Source organism: Myotis davidii, unplaced genomic scaffold, assembly GCF_000327345.1.
Source record: "Myotis davidii unplaced genomic scaffold, ASM32734v1 scaffold889, whole genome shotgun sequence".
In the NCBI taxonomy this organism is placed as follows: domain Eukaryota; kingdom Metazoa; phylum Chordata; class Mammalia; order Chiroptera; family Vespertilionidae; genus Myotis; species Myotis davidii.
Window position 1 is genome coordinate 85,993 of NW_006299519.1, and position 11,895 is coordinate 97,887.

The 11,895-nt window shown below is 39.2% G+C and overlaps 1 pseudogene; it reads right to left on the minus strand.

Moving 5' to 3' along the window:
* Window positions 1-5,390: 5,390 nt before the first annotated feature.
* LOC102767735 lies at window positions 5,391-6,227 on the minus strand (annotated as a pseudogene).
* Window positions 6,228-11,895: the final 5,668 nt, after the last annotated feature.

Here is an 11,895-nt window from a genome sequence, read left to right on the forward strand (position 1 = left end):
TGACTTTTCATGGGCTTGGGAACTTAGGAAAAAGATGGGGGAGTCTACTGAGAGAGTCATGTTTCATTTTGAGCCTCGCCCAGCTGCAGGAGTAAACATAGATGCCCAGAAATAGCCTAGAGTGAAAGACAAACTCTGTCAGACCAAAGATGAACAAAACACCTGGTATGGTGGTTTTTAAATATATCCATGAACTCTTGATATTCTTTCCTTCAAGAGGCGGACATAAATTTCCCGTCCCTTGGATGTGAGCTGCACTGAGTGACTGGCTCCTAACAAATACAATGAGACTGCAGTGACAATATGTAACTTTCAAGATTAGATGACAACGGACATTGCAACTTCCCCCATGCATTCTTGCTTAGATCACTTGCTTTGAGGAAAGTCAAACACTCACGTGACTCTAGGACAGGTCCACATGGTGAGAAACTGAGGCCTCCTCCTGTCCTCAGCTAGTATGTCATTTTGGAAATGGATCCTCCAGCCTCAGTCAAGCTTTCAGATGCCCGAAGTGCCAGTTGACATCTTGAGTATAACCTCAAGAGACAGAACCACCAGTCAATTCATACCCAAACTGCTGACCCACAGAGACTGTGAGTTAATAATTTTTTTGTCTTAATCTACTGTTTTATGGTAATTTGTTATGCAGCAATAGATAACATCTGGCAAGTAGAATGAATGATGGAGAGGGGAAGACGAGAAAACCACCAAAAGACATATAAAACAAAAAAGAAGTAATAGAAAAGTGTTATAAACCAGAGTTGAACCTTAAGTGGTCAGACAGGATGTGAGAGAAAGGAAAGTGTGGCCAAGTCTAGAACAGTTATAGAGGCTGAAATAAAATATATGTATTTTTAAAATATTATAAATGAGCTGAATTTTCTTGCCCAGCCACCATATACCTGAATTTGGGGGAGGAAAAACCATAGAGGTGAGGTGCTCTTCTCATCACATATCAAGGGGAATGTATTACTTGCTTCTGTAATAAATTGCCATAAATTTAGTGGCTCACAACAACAGAAATTTATTCTCTTACAATTCTGAAGGCCAGAAGTCTGAAATGAGTCTTACAGGACTAAAACCAAGGTGCTGGCAGGCCTTGTTCCTTCTGGAGGCTCCAGGGAAAATTGTTCCTTGCTTCTTCCAGCTCCTGGAAGCTCTCACCATTCCGTGGCTAGTGACCGCATCACTCTAATCTCTGCTATTGTCATCACATTGTGCTCTCTTCTTCCAAAGTCAAATATCTCTCTGCCTCCCTCTCATATGGACTCTTGGAGTACACTGGGCCCAATCTCAACTGCATCTGTGACGTCTCTTTTGGCAATAAGGTTTGCCATATAACATAGTCACAGGTCCCAGGGATCAGGGTGTGGATATCATTGGGAGCTATTATTTAGCAAAATGCAGGCTGCATGATATCCACATGGTTTATCAGTAGTGATGTTACTTCGATCACTTGGTTAAGGTGGTGTCTGCCAGGATTCTCCACTGTAATGTTGTTATTTGAGGGGAAAGCTTCCTTTTTAATTACTAGAGATATGACTGTGCTCACACCACAAGTAATGCTGTTAGCATTATGTAATGACCATTTAACACCACTTACGTATATTAAACGCCACTATCTGCCAGATCCAGTTTTAGGCTCTGGAAATACAAAAATTAACAAGCAATGGTACCATCCTCAAGGAATTAATTGCCTAACTAGGAAACCAGTTTAAAGAAAGCCAGTTTATAAACATAAACAAGCTTTCCTTTTAAACAATCTGGATGCTACTTCAGAAACAACCTTTGATTGTGCAGACTTTCAGGTCATGTGAAAATGGAAACTAATTTTCTCATAGCTTCTGAAATACAATTGGATTTTCTGTGACTATTTCTCACTTTTATATGCTCTCTTGGATTTTTCTCCCCAAAGGTGGAGTATCATCTCTCGGGTAGACCAATAAAAGTGCCATCAGGTTTCTCATGAGAAAGTCTGGCTTTTATTTTGTTTCCAGACAGCTTTATGGGACAAAAAAAAAGCTAGGATGCACTTCCAGACTCTGGGTACTTGTGTAACTGAAGTGCATCTCCACACCTCACATTTCTCCTTTTTTTTTCAGCCTATAAAATAATACACCATGTTCTTCTCTAAGGAAGATTCTAGGAAACTGGTTTACCAGTAAGTAGATTTTTCTCCAGATGCCACTAGAGCACTTCAAACTCTGAGTGGTTCCACGGGAACTCTCACTCAATATAAAAACTCTTATTTTTACTGCCTGAACAAGGCTCACCCTAAATTAACTCCAAGCCATGTCTGAAATATAGATCCCAAACCAGGTTCTTCAAGTCAAATACTCTTGAAATGGAACAACTGAGAAATATACAGGGAATTTGTTGTTCACATACTGTAGAATTCAAGCTTCTCCTTATCCTGCCACAATATAGTAGAGACAGAATTTTATTCAAATTGCTTATTAGTTGCCTGTCTTTGATGAAATCACTTTAAAACTTTCTATGCTTACATTTTTCTTTCTACTATAACAGGGATTTAAATGACATTAAGGTTTTCCTTAATGACATTGAGATTCAAGTGAGATAACAAATAAGAAGATATATTAAAAGGTATGAAGTCCTAAACAATTTTAAGTTACTATATAGTAAATTATTGTTAATTTTGGAGGTGTAATAATGCTATTTGTAGTTACATTTTTAAAAGTCCTTATCCTTTAGAGCAAGGGTCAGCAAACTTTTTCTTATAAGGCAAATAGTAAATATTTCAGGCCTTGTGGACCATAGGGTTTCTGTGGGAAGCAGCCAATAGGTAAACAATTGGGCATGGTTGCATTGCAATAAGCTTTGTTTATAAAACAGGAGGTTGATTCCTAGACCAGAGTTTGCCAACCTCTGTGTCAGAGAAATGTATTGAAGTACTTATGGATAAAATGATATGATAGAGAAGTAGGTAGGGACAAATGAACCAAGCTTGGTCCTAAGTTGAAGATAGGTGAAGGGTATGTAGGGGTTCATGTTATGCATCTATTTTGTATGTTTTAAATCCTCCACTATTAAAAGCTTAATTTATTATTAACAGAATTAATAATGCCAACCAAGATACACGTGTACCTTTGAGGCCTTGACTGGCTGGCATAAAGTGGAGCTTTCCAGAATGGTGGCACCATCATTCTAGCCATTCAAATATGTATTTCCTCTTCTCCACGTTAATCAGAGGCCCAAGTTAAAGTGCCATGGAGCCCAAATGAGTTGGGATGGAACCGATTTCACACTGGTCATTGGACTGTCAGTGTAGCAAAATGTCTCTTAGATGCAGTAGGGAAATGAACTGATTTGCTTTATTTTTTTTTTTACTACCCTCTCTCTCATCCATTCATATTTCTCTCCATGGCCATACTAGTATATTTTAAGTTCTGTTTCTGTCCTACAGAAGCTGCAACATCTGAGGTCAATTTTTAGTCGAAGTTCATTTTTAAGACTATGTGTGCTAAACGAGGCCCTTTATCACAGGTGTCAGAAAAATTACAAACAGCTATGCTTATATCCTTAGTTTTCTGTATGTATTATATAGGCTCAAATAATGGTTCTAGAGCCTTACACAAAAATGTTCCCCCACGCGCCAGAAAGCTACTATTAGCATTCACCATTCTGTTTCTCTTAGCCAATTTTTCTTTCTTTTCTTTAAATTGCCAGACAAGTAGTACAGAATCCAGGGGGAGGGGTGAAGGTAAATGATATAATAATAGAAAGAGTCTATGTTGGTTTAGATGTTTTATATGTTTTCCCTCATGGGGTCCTTACAACCACCCTATGATATAGAACTATTTCATCTCTTTTACAGATGAAGAAATTAGGTATAGGGCAAGGAAGCAACTGGCCTGAATTTACACAGTTAATAGTGTGTTCTGGTAAGTGGGTGCTTAACCATTAGCTCACACTCTTCTCAGGGAACAAATGGTAGAAGTAGAGAGATACTCATACCTTGGCATTTTCCTGGGAGGTGAAATGGACAAATAAGAAAGAGGGGAAAAAAACACGTGTTGAAACACAAGTAAGTAGAAAGTAGGGATAAGTAATTAGGGGGCTGAAAAACGAGTGGGAAAAAATCATGGGGAACCCAGCAGCTGTGATTTCTATTTCTTCCTTGGCAATGGTGTCCTGTGTTTTTTGTTTTTCTGGGTTTTTATTTGTTTTTTGCCTCTAGGGAAGTAAACAGGATGCTCAGTTCCTGTTTCATGTCTACAGTCACATTTCTTTAATATCAAAGTAATTTAAGATGCAGAATAGAGAGAACTCACTGGTTCCCAGTGGTGACAAGAGCTCAACTGTGCTTCCTTTTTTAATAAACAAGATGAAACATCCTCATGAAAACATGAGGCAAATTATGTGCTGTTTTGCTGAAAATACTGCTAGGCTTCAGTGTGACTCTTCAAAACAATGAACATGCCCCTGTTTCTGATCTCATAGCAAAGAGGCAACTCATAGAATCAGAGCAAGGCTTGATGCATTGTATTTCATTTCCCTCATGTACTCCTTATTCCCTGTCCTAATTCCACTTCTGTATCCCTTTACCAACAGTGAGGATGCCACCTTTCAAAATGAGCAGCTAAATTCTTCTGTTGGAATTAGAAAGACCTCACTCCAGTCATTCAAAAACATCCACTGCTCTTTGGGTTTTGTACCATTGGAATCAATTTCCGAAACGCATTCTCTTTCCTTAGCCAAAGGCTTGAAAACGTGGAAACCCTGAATTTGAGAAGAGATTAGTTAGACTCTCCCCATGCCTTCCTAGCTGGGAGGCTCACTTAAGGATGACACCTAATTATGGCTATAGCAAAGAAAGCCTAGTTGTCAAACATCTAAAATAAATAAATGAAAGTAGGGAAGTTAATAACTCTGAGCAAGCTGTTACAGATAATGATGTTTATGGACTTCTGAAGCATTTTGTTTGAGATTCAGTGACTTCAAATGGTCAGGGGAGCAGAACTCAATTAACAATTTTAAAAAACCTTCAATTAAAAAACACTGTTGAGGTGAAAACAATCAGATTATAAAAAGAATGAGGAGAGGCTCCTGTCACTAGGCAATTCAGAAGCAATGCCAACTGTACTCTAGAGAAAAATGCTTTTTACCCTTTCTCAGAAACAAGGATATACAAAAAGTAGGGCTAATGTGTTTCTTTAGATATAACTGCTGCTGAGCCTAACCTGGACACACTGGCCCCTTAAATTCTCACTCTCAGCTCCAGGTCCTTTCAGGAGTATTAATACGTGGGAACGTGTGTAGGTAGGGGATAGGAGTTTTAACTAGCATTTGCTGAATATTCACTATGTAGCAGGCACTATTCTAAATGCTATCTTCTCTTTCCATTTTTTAAAATCACAAATAGGTTTATTTTATTTGTTACCATTACATGTCTGAATTTTAAACAGATTCTGGGCTGGAGGCTCATATCCATCCGCTCCTTCAACTTTAGCATGTCTCATCCCCAGTAGCTTTTACAGAACTGCTACCTTCACCATGAAGCTCCATGAGTTTTCCCAATTCAAACTTGGGCTTCTTCAGCATTTTGACTTTTCTAACAAAGACATAATGGAGCGGATAAATAGATTGGCAAGCCTTTTCTACATCCTTTCCAATGCTGTCTGGAATAAATTTATTGACCACTTCTTTCAAGTCATTTGTCTGCACCTCTCAGGTCATGATTTCCATCATCTTCTTCCAGATTTGGTAAACTTGCTGATGCTGAGCATAAGAGGTCTTCCGAATCTGATTGTTGTGCTTTTTAGTAAAATCAACACAGAAGAGATGAAGCAAATAATCATCAGTAGTCTTGTCATCGACATGAGCTTCAATCATGGTCTTCCACTTCTTAACCATAGAGCACATTTTGTCACGGATAAGATCCATGCCTTGGAAATCAGTCAGGCAGTTTTTGCCCTGAACATCCTCAGTAATTAGCTTGAATTTTCTAAATGCAACTTCATCATTCTGCAGATCAGCTAGGCTCACTTCAAAAACACTACCCTTGAGACCATCAACTGCAATTTTGGCTCTTTGAGTTCTCATAACCAGTGTTTTTCCAATATTTCTTATATTGAACATAGCTGGTGCTTTCACATCATACCAATCTTTCTTAGAAAATGGATCAACTGCCTGCTTCTTGGCTCCCTTTTTGCCACCTTTCGTAAGGCGCTTGTTCTTGCCCACTGCCATGGTGCTGCTCAGAAAGCCAAAAGGCTTCTCTTTCCATTTTTAACCCTATTAGGTAAGTACTAGTAGCCATCTCATTTTAAAGATAAGGAAACCGTGGTCCAGAGAGATTTTATAATTCTCACAAGATTACACAATTAGTACTGAAGCAAACTCAGATTGCAAACTCAGGCAATCTGGCCCAGAGCCCATGCTCTTAATACCACTGTAGTTCCATGGGATTTCTAAATAAGAATTCTTGCTATCTAGATTCAAATAGTTCTCAGACTTCATTAGACCCCCCCGTCCCCATGACCACACATACCTTCTTAGCTGAGAAAGCTGAGACCCAGAGAGGTTGAGACTGTCACAGTAAACTAATGTTGCATGGGGGTCAGAAACCAGTCTCCTGTGAGCTTACCTATTCTCTTCTTCCATCTTTCATCAATGGCACTCTTTTAGGAGATATTTCATCAGTGGAACCATGGCAACATGGAGATGCACTTTTCAGATCTGCCTTCTAGGAAAAATGTGTTGTTCAGCTACAAGGAGTATGTTTAGTTGAAAACCTGCAGTTGTTAAGTGCCTTCAAGATCTACCTTAACTTTCGAGCTGAGGCCATACTCTTCCTCAGCCGTCCCCAGCCAAAGACTCAGCATGGTGGGAACATTAGGGTCGTTTTTGCCCAATGGTATAGGAATATGATTTCTTCCTAGTTTTCATTGCTGGGTGTCCATGTATGCATCCCAACATGGCAAGGAGCAAAGAGCATGGGTCTGAGCAGTGTAAAAACATTGGTAAATTGATCAAAACAGTGCAACTGTCAATACTGTCTCCCCCATATGTGAGACTTGCAATCTAGGGCAAGATTCACAGCCTCTATGTATTTCTATCTTATCATTTATAAAATAGAAATAATCTCCAACTCACAAGGTAGTTGTGAGAATTAAATGATGCTCAATAAATAGTGGTTCCCTTTCCCAAGATCATAGTCAAATTTTGTGCTTGATATTCACAGTCAGCTCCATTATAGCCTCTTGTACGATCTATGTATATAAAACCTTAATATGCAAATAGACTGAACAGTGGAACAACCAGTTGCTATAACGTGCGCTGACCACCGAGGGGTGTGCACGGAACATGGCAGGCATTGGCCGCAGTGGGATGGTGGAGCAGGCGATGCCAGACCAAGATGGGGCCACCAGTCACTGTCTTTAGGGCCAGCCTCTGGTGGTTACTGAACATTCTTTGCTCTCATGCACCACTGTCCCACTTGGCGCTTTCACCTGCTGCCAGTACCAGCCCCACTCGCACCTGCTGCTGGCGCCCACCACCAGCCCTGATCACTCAGCACCGTCAGCAGGTGCGAGTGGTGGCTGCCAGCCCTGATCGCCCCTCACCGCTTCTCCACTTCCCCCTGCTCCTGAGGGATGATCAGGGCAGCAGCTGTCTCTCACAACCACTGCCAGTGACAGTCCCACTTGCACCTGCTGCTGGTGTCAGAACCACTGCTCATACACACTTCTGGCATCGGCCCTGCTTGTACCTGCAGCCGGTGCCAGAGCCACCGCTCACACCCACTGCCGGCACCTGGTGCCAGTCCTGATTGCTCGGCGCCATCATCGGGTGTGAATGGCAGTTGCCAGCCCTGATGGCCCCTGAGGGCTTCTCCATCTCCCCCTGCTCCTGAGGGATGATTGGGGCAGCACCAGCCCTGCTTGCACCCACTGCTGGCGCCGGCCCCAATCGCTCCATGCTGATATGGGTGCTAGCGGGGCCAGCGCCATCAGTGCATGGGAGCAGTGGCGGTGAGAGTGGGGCTGCTTGCAGAGAGGGAACTTGGGGTCGCGGCAGGAGGGGCCAGACGCGGGCGTGGAGGATGGGCTGAGACCCTCACCTGTGCCCACCACAGCCTCATAGCTCACAGTTTCTTTCAAGGTGTACGAATTCGTGCATTGGGCCCCTAGTATTTGTATAAAATTAGCGAATTTCCATCTTTTGATGAAAGACTTGATTTTTTTCTATAAGCACACTGCCTTATGTGACTATATAATACCATATAAAATAAAGTTATATGTCATAATCAATATGCTTATATATTTGGACAAATTTATTTGATAAGGAAGCTGGTATAAATTTTACTGGGAGAAGTAAATTTTGAGTGGGAGACATTTTGTTGTAATTCATGATATGATAAGAGATGTTAGAGTTCTAAAAAGGCATGGAATGGTAAAAAGACTGTTAATTGAATGGAACTCCTGGGTAATTTATGACTATAAGTTATTGACTATATAATTGACTGTATTAATTTATGACTATATATTACTGAAAATTCTTTCATTCACTAATCCATTCCACTGATCCACTCAAGGTAGTAACATTGCAGTACGTAGAAACATATATAAGAAATTATCTTTATCATGTGGGAACTTTGCATGTAGTAGGGGGAAAAACTAAAATAAGAGGAAATACGAGATAAATGCTCCTTAAAGTTGTATAATATGCCTACAGGTTTCCAAAGCATGTGAAATCAGATAGAAAAATCTTTCTCTGATCGAAGAGAAAGACACATTTCTTTAATGGAAGAGACAGAATTACTTTGGATTTTGAAGATTCATGAAGAATTGGCAGGATACCATAAACAAAAGAGAGTGCATTTTACGTTATGAAGTTGGAAAAGAGGGGAAGTGGTAACTCCAGGAATGGTGACTATTTTGGTTAGCTAGATGATGATGATAGAAGATTAAATCTAAAAGGTAGATTGGAGGTTGGTGGATCATGGAAGGTCTGCAATAATGGTCTGGGAAATTTAGCGGTTTTTTGGTAGACATGTGAAGACACAGATTTTTAAGTAGTAGACTGATACATGCTAAATATTTTTAATTAATTTAAACTTTCAATTAGCTATTTAATAGCTATAATATAATGAGTCAGAGGCTCCAAAACTTCCTAAGTTCACAATACTCTGTGTCTCTGTAATTCTTTCATTGGATCCCTAGGCCAAATGAAACACCCAACAATTCCACTTAATAAGAGGTTAAGTCCAAACAACTTATTAAATATTTATATCTTAAAAACTTAGTAGCCATTTGAATAAAATAATGCATATAAATAAAAGCATATATTTTTAAATTTCATTAATTAACCACAATTACTTCCCAATGGGATGTGTGCACCTGCTGGGCATTGTACAATTTCTCAAACCTTGGAATCAATTTCTTAAACCACCACCCTCATTTCCTGTCCTACATTGATTTTTCACTTGGTATTTGCTTTTTTACCATAGCAGCTGCTGAATACCCAGCTTCACAAAGATATCATGTAATCAAAAGTAATATCACCATATCTAATGCTGAAACTATGAACTACATCAAACTAGTAGTTTGCATAGTGTCCAAAATATGTTGCATAGCCCTGTTTCTCCCTCAAAAATTAAAAATATCTTACGGATCCCACTCCTGATTATATATCTAAAGAAAAAGAAATCAATCTCAAAGAGACATCTGCACTCTAATGTTCATTGCAGCATTATTCATAATAGTCAAGCTACAAAAGCAATCTAAATGTCCTTTGATGGATGAATGGATAAAGAAAACGTGGTATACATGCACAATGAAATATTATTCAGCCATAAAACAAAAGGAAATTCTGCTATTTGTGACATGGATGAACCTGGAGTGATTATGCTAAATGAAATAAATCAGACAAAGACAAACTGTATGGTATCACTTATATATAGAATATTTTTTAAAAGGCTGATTTCTTAGAAGCAGAGAGTAGAATGGTGGTTACTAGGGACTGAGGTGGAGGGGAAAGGGAGATGTGTTAGTCAAAGGATATAAACTTTCAGTTAGAAGATGAATACGACATGGTGACTATAGTTAATAAAGTGGTATTGTATACTTGAAATTTGCAGAAAGTGGATAGTAAGCATTCTCACCCCCCCCACACACACACACACAGACATACACAAAAGAGTCAACAAAGTCATGGATTTCTTAATTATCTTGATCTTGGTAATCATTCTACAATGCATCTGTATATCAAGTCATCATGTTGTACACTTTAAATATATATAATTTTGACAATTATTCCTTAATAAAGTTGGAAATAGATAGATAGATAGATAGATAGATAGATAGATAAAATATCTTGCTGCACCTTTGTGAATTTACTGCAGTGTCCCAGGTTACCTCAGGATACATGAATTGGGAACTCAGTATTAAACCATTACTATTTGCCAGGTACTGTATAAGCATTTTTTTATATTGTTTCATTTAATCCTCACAATGGGAGTAATTACTATTATTTCCCCATTTTTCAGATGATGAAACTTAAGTTACAGACCTGGAAAGTGATGGAACTGGCCAGAGACCCTATGCAGAACCTCTATTAATATATATCAAAGGACAATGTGCTCTCATGCTTCAACCCATCTTTACCTACTCGATTCTGAAGAACATAAGAATAGGGACTGTATCCTACATATCTTTGTATTCCCACTGTTCAGAGTATACTACTTGATGCTGTTATCAGGATGTGATGTATGTCTTGATTGTTTCTAATTGGTTTAATTTCACCAGAAGCAGACTCTGAGACACAAATTTTTGTGTCAATAAGTTGTGAGGTAATATAGGAAGTTCTGTCAGATGAGTGATGAAGGGTGTCAGGGAAGGGAAGGAGCAAACAAAGGGTGCATTTCCAATCCACTTTCCACAGTGAGCAACTAGAGCTCAATCATACCAAGAAGTCTGGGAACCAGTACAGAATCAATGGCTCAGAATACTCCTACTAGAAGGGCAGGGGAGCTGGGGTATTTACACACCAATTCCTATCTCACATTGGTTGAAGACTGCTGGGGGCAGGGAAGGTATTAATTTCTTGGCCTGTCTTGTCCATGGGCAGATAGGGCTTCGGTGGCCAGAGAATATCCCATGGAAAAGAAATGAGATTTTGACATCTACAAGTCATATCTGTCCACTAGAATAGTAAGGCCCACCTAGATATGGGTAGGCATACACAATAATTGCTTCACTGGTAGGGTCTAGGACAATGCTTATAAAAATGATTGGGGGAGAGCAATGCTGTTCTACAAGGGTGAATCAGAATACCTGGGAGGCATATATAGTTTGTAAAACCATGCTTAACAGAATATAATTTTATAGTTTGAAAATAACAATTTTTTTGTTTTTATCTCTTTGGTTGGTGAATATAAAGAGAAGATAGTAATTTTCAGGAGAGTTCAGCATAAGAATACAGTATTGGAACAGATGAAATCTCACAAGAGTCTTGCAGTTTAAGATATCCAAGAAGGGCCAAGCCAGATCCTTCATAACAAAGTGGTATCTAAGGAGGAAAGCATTTGCTAATATGATCTTTCCATTTTGTTTTTCTAGCCAAAGGGAAGCAAGGTGCAGATCTCTCAACTGAAAAAGAAAGCTGAAATTACATCTACATCTTTAGGGCCATGTTGAGAGTTTATCTCAGCAGAGAAAAATGACCTTTGGGGATATGCACAAGCATTTAGCAGAAATATTCAAGTTCTAAATGCATTCTCAGCAAATTTAAATGGGTTTTCCATGCTCCAATTCAACTTAGCTATGCCCCATGAAACTGAGAAGTTTCCTATAAATTGCATTTTAGAAACTATTGAAAATGTCAAGTAATAATTTCTAAGGGGAAATAAGAGAAGTACAAATCAAGTCACTA